We start from the raw sequence: 12,910 nt of genomic DNA, 5'->3' as shown, positions 1-12,910 counted from the left end.
CCCCTCGAACAACATATTTAATGTTGGCACAGCAATCATATGTGAAATGTTTATGACGTTAGTCACAATTTAAAAAACATTTCAAAAAGGAACAAAAATAAATGTTCCTTTATTTAATTCAATTATTAATCTCCACCTTGCTGGGAAAATGACAAACGCACTATTTTTCAGTGATTCTTTAATAAGACATATGCCATTAGCATACAAGTTAACACATTACTCAACAAGCAATTCACAATGTGAAAATTACTAAGCAAGCTCCTGGTTTCCCGGTATTAGTATTTAATGTTGAAAGTTTGCACGAAATTGCATGGTAATACGCTTAAGATACCTGCAGGGCATTGAATATTGCTTCTAAATATGAATATTGAATATTAAATCTGCCAATGCATCAGATTAGGAATTATGAAGGTGTTCTGATCTTTAGACAGATCCTGAACAGCGCTTTTTTTAAATTGTTAAGCGAGTGAGAATGACTGATAAGCCATTGCATCCAAATCTACCTCTAGTGGGCAGAATACCGAACTAGTCATTATCTTGGCTTTAACTAGCTTAAAGATAAATTTGTCCACGCGGGTACACTTACAGTTTACTATGGGATCTGAACTATTCATTTGACAATAGAGACCACAATCTAACCAAATTTAAGTCAATTATCGAACTCATGCTTAGAGTTGATGTCTAATACTCAAATCCCAAAAACCATTACCCCGGAAGGTACACGAGGTTGATGCACACGGGATGGTATACTTAAAAAAAGTACAAAATCCTACAAAGACTGACACGAGACTATTCTAAGGCCGGAATTCACTAAATCTGCTCTTCGACCAGAGTCACGACAGGCAAGTGTCCAATTTATTGCCAATCTTACACACACCACTTTACATACGGAAGCCTCTTCTACGTCACCGAGCCACTTTGACTCATTTTTTAAAACATCTTCACTTTTTAAATTAGTATTAGATAGATATACTCCATCACTTTAACCTAGATCACATGATTGTTCAGAGTTGTTGATCATGTATACATAAATATATTTGTCCGGACGGATTGATCACAGCTTATTTCGGTCATTTTTTATGACGAAAAAATACAAATCCCTGTATCGTGGTGTTAAGGCTTAAAATGCCACTGTAGTATTAAAATTAAAATCGCATAGGTATTTGTTTAATTTTCAACAATTAAACCTGTAATAAGCAATATGTATATAAAAACCTTTACAAAAAGAAAACTCAATTAATCCTCATCGCAACCAAGTCTCAATGGTAAAATATACACATCTGAATTATTTTTTAACAATCCCCAATATCCCCTCGAACAACATATTTAATGAAAAATAATAATTAACGGCACAGCTGAATATAAAAAAAATGTTAATTACCTCAATCACAATTTAATTAATCCTCATACATTTCAAAAAGGAACAAAAAAAAATGTTCCTTTATTTAATTCATTTTCATTATTAATCTCCACTTTCCTGGGAAAACTGAAAAATTTTTCACTATTTTTCAGTCATTACTTTAATTTAAGACTAGCCATTAGCATACAACCAAACACATTACTTAACAAGCAATTCACAATGTGAAAATTACTAAGCAAGCTCCTTATGGTTTCCCGGTATTAGTATTTAATGTTGAAAGTTTGCACGAAATTGCATGGTAATACCTGGTTATTATACCTGCTCGAATGAAATGCATTGAATATTTTTTACGAATATGAATATTGAATATTAAATCTGCCGAATGCATGCAGATTATGAATTAGAAGTGGAAGAGTCAGTGAAGTTGAAATACGATTGATGAATGATAATAACTCATCGTGAAAATATTTAATAATTTAGGATGTAAATCAGGGCGATGATTAGATAGTCGCATAGCCCTTGGGTGTCTACGGGTAAATGTTTGAAAACGAGTCCTTCTCCCTACTGTGCCATTTGCAGTTACTTCTGGATGGATTTATGACTTATGAGTGATGACGCCAGAAGTATATTCAAAGGGGGTTTAGGGATCAACTCCCCTCTTTCCCTAAATTTTGATGACCCAAGCAAGTTTCTTGAGTTTAGATTAAGATAGCTTAGTTTCCAACCTACAACATCACTTTCCAACTCGTTACCTAACTAAAACTCTGTCTTTTTGCTTATTCCGATAACCAAACAGATTCATTGACCATAATCACCCACAAAAATTTCCTGAAACTAGCGTAATCGCTGGCTACCGGTTGCTAATTCAGAGTTTTAAGTGAGAAACAATCGCTTTTGACCATTTTTTTCCATGAGTTGATAGGCTGCCCCTGTGAACTGAAACCATCACATGCAGCACAATGCAGCGAATCGCTGACGTCACAGTTTCTCCTGAGCAACTTCACTTCTTACCTTCAATATGACGAAATTGTGTGGACAAAGAGAGCAACTTGTTTACTGTGGCACACTATTGAGCCGTGTGTGTTAAAAAGTTGCCCACCACTGCCCTAGAGAATACGTTATGCTGTTCGGGCCTATTATATAATTGTTCTAATTATTAACTAGTTTAACTACTTCAATCTCCATTCAATCAATCTGACACTTTACTTCTCTACCTTCTCGCACCCTAGAGCTATATAACTTCTCAACAACCCCCCTTTTATAAAAAAAAAAAAATTAATAAATTCTCATGACATAAAAAAAGTAAATTCATTTAAATCATAAATACTCTATATTCAGCACAAATTTCCATAATGCTATGTACTTTAGTCGCATGCATTCGCAACTACTTGTCAATTAATGAAATGCAAATATTCGAAATAATAAAAAAGGAAGTATATTCCTCAAAGGAGAGGATGAACAAAAAAAAAAAAAGAACTAAAACGAGAGTCAAATCTATCGAGGAGGAAATAATCATGGTTAAAAAATAATGATATGTGAAAACGGAATGAAATGATGCAAAGCACTTAAGCATATGTGCATGCATGCTTATTTCATGAGTTTTTCCTTCTATCATCCCTCTTATCTATACCCAAAAAAAACAGAAAATCAACAACGAAAGATGAAAATCAAATGCATTTCATGTGGGATTCATGTGAAAATCGATTGGATGGTGGCTGTGGATTTTTTTCTGCAATAGATAAAATGTAGGTGAATGACAGATGTGGGGTTCTATGTGGGAGCTGTCGGGAATGTGATTTATGTGACTGCGGATTGATGTGGGGAAAAATTTAATTTGAAGGTTTTTCTGGGAAAATTTTTGTAGCGTGTGCTAGATATTTTTGGAAAATTGAAGATTGTAAGGAATTTTGACACATTTTAAGATTGGAAATATTTCCTGGAATCAATTTAATGAGTCAGAATTAAGGTGGTTATCTCAATTTAATTCTTTGTGGGTTAATACAGTGATGGGTAACTTGTTTTCCGCGGTACACGAAAGAGCCGCATAAATTCTTTGAAAATGACATGAACTAAATACCGTTTGTGGCATCAAACGAGGTTTATCACTAAGGTGTGCTACGTAAAATAAAAGGTTGTCCACCACTTGCTAAATTAAAGAACTAGCTCAGTGATTATCATAGTTCAACAACCTGCTGTCGATATCAGAGTTGGCAGGACTCCAATTGGGGGTGTCTTCAATGACATTCGTGGATTCTGGACTCCAAAGAAAGAGAACTCTATTGAATTCCGGATCCTATAAAGTCCTATCAACTCTTATCGATACTATACATAGCAATGCTTGTAATGTCTAGAATATTGGAAAAACCTATAAATCGACTCGGATTTTGTATGGAACAGTCGATTTGAGTTTACATAACTCAATATCATTCTCAAATTTAACTTTAATATTGAGTAAGAAAAATTTGGTTGCTGATTGCAGAGTTGTGAAATGGCCTGATTTTATCGGTTGGCCAAAAACGGTGGCAGATAAAATCAATGAACGATTGACCGATTCTATCGATCGTCGACATCGGCTATCACAACTCTGGCTGATTGTCAAAATACTGCTTGAAGTAATGATAAATTTGCATTTATACTTTGTTGCTCGGGTGGTATTTGGACCTCATTGGATTCATCAAGAAGAAAGGCATTCTATAGAGGCTATGAGATTGTACAACACATCATCGATTGCAGTGCCGATTTGCTTTAACCAGCAATTAACCATTCTATCTATTTTGTTACTCGGGAAATTATGTGTTTTTCTATCTTTTTCCTAGATATCCAAGAAATAATCCAATAAATCTTAACTAAACCTTTCAGCTTTCAATAAGAATTTATATAAAACTTTCATAATATTCATCAGAAGCTTTGAAGGAATATCTCGAAAAAAATCAAGCAATATCAGCAATATTCCTGAATGATTACAGTTCTCCGAAGGAACTCTTTCCTTCAAGGCATATTATTAAGCAGCAGTAAGCTTAATAAAGTGCAAAAGAAAACAAAAATTTCATAACTCTATTCCAGGAAGCTCACCAATCAATCCTTCCAAAAAAAAGTAAACTTCATCCATGAAACTCAATTCTGTTCCAACAAAAGGTACAAAATATCCAACGAGTTATCTGTCGGGCGGTCGAGAATGAAGAGATAGATAATCAATATTCAATTTTTCAACACACAATCGAATGCAGATGGTACAAATTTATAATGTTCATAGTATAAAATTGATAGGAAAGCGGATGCTATTGCCATATAAAATCATCACAATAGCATTGAATGTCCATGGAAATTCTGGCCCCAAAAAAAACATCCATTCACTCTCTTTTTTGCATGCATGCACCTGCATTTCTCCTATTTTTCAGGGGTAAAATGATTTATGTGATTATGGTGAATGAAATGAATGTTTGAAATGTCAGACAATCAGGTATGTACAGGGATTTTTTATTTATTTCGGGGGTAGAGTCATAGCTATGGATATCGTTTCTATCCATATTGATTTTGCTGCCATGAAAATTGTAATAAATCCAGTTCATGTTGTTTTATATGATTGAAATGCAAATGAAATAAAGTGCAAGTTTGCACATGGAAAAAACAGGAGAACCTGACGTCTGCATGCAACAAATTTTTCATGAAGCTGAAGAGAATGATACTACAACGTATGCATACATACTGACTACCATCACGTTTTCACCTGCAGTAGCATAATATACAATAACAATAATACAACAATAATAATAATAAATGCATCATGCTGAAATAAACTTTAATCAATCTAATGAACAAGTAGCTTGTTCATGTACATGGAGAATGAGTCGTGTTTTGGGGTGGGTTGACTGCTTCGAGTTGAGACAAACATTTTAAGAATAATTAAAGAATGAAATGAACGAGCTACTAAATTATGGACAAATACAAAAAAGCTATTTGCCATGGCAAGTCATGAGAATAAAAATAAGCAGCATAGAGTAAATTAAAAAATAAAGCAAGTTGGAAAGGATATTCTGTGAATTAATGCATCTGCTTGTTTTCATTTTAAACTTTATTCATCTATCCATCACGATTGTTGAAAAATGGATGAGAAATAGTGTAAGTAAAGGAAGGGAAGGTTAACATTGGTTGATGGATGAAGTGCATTTTAAGCTACACTCTGAATGAAAATTTTTGCGTTAATTATTAATGAGTATTTCAATCGATTATGCAGCAAAATTTTGCATCAAAGGGAATTTCATGAGGATTTGATGGATATTTTAATGGAAAATTTGTGTTTTCAATATTGAGTAATGGAATATTGAATGGGTTGACAGTAAATATTGCTGATAAAAAGATTTAAATTCAAATTTTGTAAAGGTTTATAATCAAACTATCATTGAAAATGAAGATTGTAATGAATTTTGCAATGTTGTTTCTTACAACGATCTAGTAATATTAATCAGGTATATAAGAATCCAGCAAGATGAGATGTTAAACAAAATAACAGTATGCTCTATACATAAACGTCCTTTTCAAGTCCTGCAGTAGCATACTTGGAGCCAAAAAAGAAAGGAGATTTTAGAAAGGACAGCTAAGTAGCCGCCATATGATGTTCAAGTGTTAACTGCTAAAACCACCATCTGGCTGCCATGAAAAACTTGTGCCGATCAGGTGAGCAATAAAAAATTGCATTCGATTTTTAATAAAGTTAACGAAGTTCCCATTAATAAACTCTTTGAGTCTGATTTTGTAGATGTCAAAATAACATGAGAATGGCTTAAAAACATTTGGAAAGAGGCTGATGATAGAGACAGCGTTGCATTTGGCATCGACAAAAGGCAAAAGGACATTCAGCGATAGAACCATCTTCAGATGCCAAATAAGAGAAGCCATGGATCTTTGTTGATCTATACGATCAGCATACTAGGTAAGTAACCGATGATTTCGACCCCTAGCTGCTTTCAAAATATTTAAAGTAAACGATCACTCGGGAGCATGCTATTTGCCTATTAGAGGACTAATATTGAGTTCTAAGACTCAAAAGAACGCCAGTCAAAGTAGTCACAAAATCCTCATTTCTCACAAAAGTTTGCAAAAATATGAAAAATAATTTATGTAAATTTCACTACAATATACATCAAGGTACACAATTCAAGTGATTTCCACGGTAAAAATTAATGTAGAAAGCTTTGGAGATTGTGGAAGTGTATAATGCACTTGTAATGAATTTTGACGAGTGAATTAAGCGACTGATTGTTTTTAAAAAGCTCAGAAAGTTTTCCAAAGAAAAATGAGAAATTTTCCACATTTTTAATTTTTCCTTGTCAAAAAAAATGAAATTTTCCACTACTTTTTTGTAATAAACAACCCCAACGGTAGGAAATTATGTGAGAGAATTCGTACATAAATTAAACATAAAATGTGCATAAATAATAAAGCATGGACATAACAACATAACAGTATGGAGGCAAAAGGCTTCAAACATCTGGCAAATTTCACAGTTGGGAAATTAACTTTAGAGGAAAAATTATGCTGCTTGCATTTTCTGCCCTTAATTAAAGAGCTCATAGCTTTACCTTCCATTTCTCCCCTTCGATATACACTTTTTTTTATATGTTTATATAAAAAAGGAACTCTTCCATCCTTAAACACTAAAGTGCTTTTTTCCGAGTGCAATTGGGGGTTTAATAATTTACAGAGGGAAACAATTTTATATTCCTCAATTTTCAATGTTGCTGGCTGCATATTATAGGGAAATGGAAGTGAGTGAAATGTTCATTCAATGTTAAAGCATTTCAATCTCTTTTTTTTTCTTTTCATTTCTTTTGCATATTCACTTCACTTCACTTCTGTTCTCTGCTCTCTGTGTGTGTCTATCCTCCCCATACTCACCACCGCCACCGTGGTATTTTATATTATTTTTTTTACTCCTTCCACTTCCTTTTCTTTCTTTTCATAAAAAAAACAAAAAATGAATACGAAAATAAAAGTTTCATAAAAAAAAGAGAATTCCGCAAATGTTGTTTCGATGTTATTCTAAGGGATTGATTCAGGAATAGCGTCAGTTTATGTTTTTCTTTTGTGTACGAATGGAAATTTCATTTCTTTTCTTCCTCGCGTTTATCCTCTTGTGATTATGGAGTGTAAACTTTTTTATATTCAATCTTCTTCTTTTCTTTCATAATATCAAGCATAAGACATACGTGAATGTAGTAACAAACAACAAATTTACACATTAGCACCCACAAAATGTGAAAATCTTGAAATACAATATATAATGCATTGAATATACAGATGGGCTTTTTCCAAGCCACAAAATTCCTTCACTTCGTTTGACATCAATCGTATATACTCCCATAATGCTACTTGCTACACATCTATCCCAAGTGGGGATTTAATTTTCTGCAGATTTTCATTTCCTTTTTTTCTTCTTTTGAGCGCTGATTTTTTTCTATTGTAGCTTTGAGGTTTATTCGTACGCTTTGACTGACTTATGTGATGATTTTCTGATGGATAAATGGATATGGTTCTTTAATATTTAAAGTTAGAGAATATTTTTGACTTACTGGATGTTTGAAAATTGGTTTTCTTTCCCTAATTCCAAAAAATGTGGGAATTTTCGATATCTAATCATATCTTCAGTTTCTTCTGTTGTTAAAGCTGCATAATTGCTAGTTTTGATGCACTTAAATCCATTGGATTTGACAATTTCACTTAAATTTGAAGTTTTTGCTTCTTTTTCACAATTAAGGTTACTCAACTAAGCTCAGAATATTTCAGAATTCAACCCCTTCTAAATTTCAAATTATAAAAATCCGTTAAATTAATAAATCCAAAAATCAATTCAAATGCGCATTTCCTTTCCATTTAAACTCAAATCTTTTGACTTCCTTACCAATTTTCCTCTCTTTTGTGCATTAAAAAGTCTCGTCGGATATTGTATAAAAGAATAAGAAGTGAAGAAGATTTTTCTTTCGTTGTGAATAAAAAAGAAAAACAGAAGAAAAGAATGAAAAGGAGGAATTTTGTTGTTTGCAAGTTGCTTTCAGTCAGGAAATGAGGAAGTAAGAAAAAAAAAGCTGAAAAAATATTATTTTAAAAAAAATAAATCATAGCAAAATAGGAAAGGAGAGTCCTGAATAAATCCATATTACACCCTCGTAAGTCAAAGTAAAAATAGATTAAGGATGTCATTTTTGCAGTACAGCTCGTCAGTTGACGTGGAATTTCTTTTGAATGTCAGTGACGTGAGTGGGATGGGAGGGAAAATTTTCATTCACCTTCAAATCACCTTTTTGTTATGAAAAACACAAAATTTAATTTAAAGCTAGCATACAAGTGCTTTTAGTTCACACACGCATAGATATCTCAAACAAATTGAAAGAAGATGTTGCAGTAAATATTTAATTTTCTATCCAGTCTGATCTTTGTTGCTCGTTGAGATAGTAAGAATACGAACGATGTTGATGTTATGCACATGCCAATCAAATACTCTACAGAGAGAAATAAAAGGATGTTAACGTTTAGGGGTGTATACGGTAGAACGTAACAATAAATTTTTTGCAGAACTGCTGGATCAAAACTATATGAAAAGGAATCAAATTTTTCTATGATACGCGACTGTAGCACAACTGTTGTGTGGGAAATTTTTGTATGGCACAGTAGCGCGGAAAATATTTTTTATATGCTTCATAAATTCATAAATTTTGCAAATGTAATTTTTGTATTGCATACAATTGTTGCGCGGGAAATTTTATGCGACGCAACAGTTGCAAAGAAAATTATCCTCATATTGTATGTAATTGTTGTGAAGATAACTTTTACGAGGCATACAACTAAAGTGCGGAAAATTTTAATATGGCACACAACAGTTGCAAGAGTTACATAACTGTTGTGTAGCTTTTTTGATGACACGCAACATTTGCGCGAGAAATTTTTATGTGGCACACAACAGTTGCCACATTTTTTTATTATGTTAGAACTGTTGCGTAGATAACATTTTTATGACATTGAGTTGTTGCGCGAGAAAATTTCATATGACACACAACTGTTGTGCAGAGGATAATTTTTAATATGATACTCAGCTGTTGTACCAAGTTGACATGCAACTGTTGTGCGTTTATTATTTTTATATGGTGAACAACTGTTGTGTGTAAGAATTATGTGACACACAATAGTTGCGCAAAGATACAACGTTGCTTAAAATTATGATGCAAATAGAATACATTGTGAATCAGTTATACTGTATCCCAATCTATCTTTATCTTTCAAAACAACAAGAGCAAAAAGCTATCTTTATAAATATAGAAGTTTTATGCATAAAATAAAATATCATTTCAGAATTTACTTTTGAACTATAAACTTAAACAAATTTAGAGCTATCACTAAGGTGAAAAAATATACAAATTATATCTTGAGCAAGGATTTCTCGTTCATCATGACATAACCTTAAGCAATTATCTTATTTATTAGAGAGTGAAAAATCATCGTCGCTGTTCTGTAATTAAATATTTCAACAACAAAAAGCATTCATGGCTCAAAAAATATCAATTTTCAATAAAAAAAATGCTGAATCCATCCACTCCTAGTTTCACATTCAAGGATAAAAAAAAGTCGTGATTTATTGATCACTGAACATGAATATTTTAAAAACAAAATAGTGCAACTATGACAACAGCCTTTTCAAATGATGTAAAACCACTACAGTGCTATGTTTTATGCAGATTTCAATCATCAGTATGAATTGTGTCGACACATGTGATGTGATATTGTGAATATAATGAGAAATACAAGGCGCTCAACATACAATTCAGGATGTTATCTTTGAAATGTTGTGGATTGTTTGTTTACATGAATGACAAATACCACAAAAATGGTTTTGTTTATGTGTAGTTTCAAGTTGCTAAATTTATATTTATGACGAGGAATTGAAAAATGATACAAGCTTGTGCTAATTAACTTGTTTAAATGGAAATTCTTGCTTTTGTTTAAAGTGTGATGGAAATGCTTTGAGGATTTGATTAGATGTGAGGTATGCAAGGGCGTTAAGATGTTCAACTGAGCTTTAGAAGTGACTTTAATAGCAATTCTTAAACAGCATAAAAGGATTATGCGAGGAACTGTCTTTTTGAAAGCGCTGTACTGGAATCTTGATAGAATTAGAGAACATCTAATTAGAAATTCGTAAGAAGGTGTCTGAATAGGGTAACTAACCCTAAAATGCAAAGGGTATGCTCTCAAGAGCAGAGTTATGTGAAAACAATGCTCCCAATCACGCTCATCCAGAATAATTGAGGAAAGCAAGCTCTCGATCGTACTCTTTGTCTGTTCGGTTAACTTATGGAGCATGCGATTTTAGCTAGTAATAGAGTTCTATTTCAGGAAAGATGATCAATTTCTTCTCAAAAACTACCAAAATTGAAGAATTCTGTCCAAAAGAGGGAAAGGAAGTTTGTCCTCAATCCCTACACTCTGTCTATGTACACCTCTGTGTAGAAACATCAATGTTAGGCTTAATATTCAGAAAAAAATTTAGCATCAAGAATGTATTCAGTAAAAAATGCATCAAAAGTTTATTCAGTAAAAAAAATTAGCTTCAAAAGTGCGTTCAGTTAAAAAATTAGGAGTTAAAGTGCATTCAGTAAAAAAAATTGCATTAAAAGTGCGTTCAGTAAAAAATTGCATCAAAAGTTCGTTCAGTATTAAAATTGCATCAAAAGTGCATTCAGTAATTAAAATTTGCGTCAAAAGTGCATTCAGTGAAAAAAGTCGCTTTAAAAGTATTTTCAGTAAAGTGTCCCAACTTCTTGTATTAAAAAGATATACAAATTAAATCGCCAACAAAATTCGCAACAAACAATGAAACCAAGTTTTCTTGTATTTCAACATGTCTCATGTTCTAGTACCGCCTCACGCCCCACAAAAATTATTCCATAATAAATATTGAAATTTTCTTATTTCTGAGAAAAAGGATGACAATTAAGATGTAGAAAATTTTTGAGACAAAGTTTATAAATAAATTTAGGATAATTTATTTTATTTCTCCTTGTTAGTCGCAATTTTCATGTCTGCAACAAGATATTTTAATATGTATCCTAAGGATGCAGTCGGAATATTGACAGACAAGTTGTGAACGGAGTTGAGTTTCATAAACTTTATAATCAAATAAGAAGAGAACTTTAAAGTTATTAAGGAAAGTTATAAATTTTTCAAAAGGAAGAGATGAGTGGAACGAGTCGGAGTGAATAACTGTTTGATTGGAGTTAAATTAAGTTTTTGAGGTAAACTTTTAATTGGTCATTGATGTTCCTCTTTTATATTGTAAGAGATATGCTATGATATTTGGAACAGATCCAAATTTTTTCCAACTTATTTCTTTAATGAACAAAAAAAAAAATTGAAAAATTCTCAAAAGAAACTCTCAAAAAATAATTGAAGCCGCAATTTCCTCAACAATTTTCCACCTTTTCGCCTTCAAAGAAGCAACACTCATCAACACTCATGATTACGGCAAGCATGAGAAATTATCAAAAGACTGTCAGTTAATTGGTGTTGTACACAAGTTGCGTCTATTATAATATTGGTCGAGTTGCGTCTACTATAATAGAGCTTTTACGTGAAATTTTGCAATTTAGTTGATTAATAGGAAATTAAGCTGATTGACACAAGACGTACAAAAAACTAAAAATATTGACTGAACCCTGCGTGAATTTGGTGTTAACAGGATTCTGTTAAATCAGAGTCAAGCTGATCAGAATTTAAATCTACAATTATCATAGTATCCTCTGCGACACTCTTATATGTCTCCAAAAACTTCACACGGTTTCATGCTAGATTTACACTAGAAAACTAAAAGTAAAAATACTAAAAGTTTGGGAAACTCTAGAACTGGTGCAATGTCTTATCCATCACCAGTCAATACTTTCATTACAAGCCTTGATCAAGAATCCCACATATAACTCTAACCTAGTAGAGCCAACTTTGCTATAAACACCCGTATTTACTTCACTGACCATACAGATCAATCAAGATGCACGACCTCCAACCAGAACTCGATGTTGACTCAAATCATATTTTTAGTCGTCTTGAGTCAAATTTTCCGTACAAAATTAGAATAGACTTTCAGCTCTGGCTTTAACAGATTTCGTGTGAAATCAGCTCTATTACTGGCTTTCGCTTGTTAATTCACAATACTAATTGCTATTATTTCTATTGACAGCTTCTTTCCATAAGCTCAGTGGTCGCCTACGTGATCTTTTGTCATCTACAAAGTCAGATTTAAAGACCTAAATTAATTTAACTTCTGTATCCCAAACAGACATGGAACATGCTCACAAAATCGATCATGCTCAATTATATTAATTGAGTATACTCATAAGCAAGCTCATTTCGCTCAGTACGCTTATTATTTGTTAGGGTTTGCCATCCAATAACATATTCAGCTCTAAACACTCATCCAAATCAAATATTATCCGTCATTTATAAACATCCCCCTCCTTCCTTTTCATTATAAATTCATTAAAAATTCTTTTTCATTAAGTCGTGTAC

This window comes from Chironomus tepperi, unplaced genomic scaffold (assembly GCF_022539635.2).
Source record: "Chironomus tepperi strain 1889 unplaced genomic scaffold, CSIRO-AGI_Ctep_v1 contig_472, whole genome shotgun sequence".
Lineage (NCBI taxonomy): Eukaryota > Metazoa > Arthropoda > Insecta > Diptera > Chironomidae > Chironomus > Chironomus tepperi.
The sequence above is the reverse complement of the archived record's forward strand: the minus strand, read 5'-3'. Positions refer to the sequence as shown.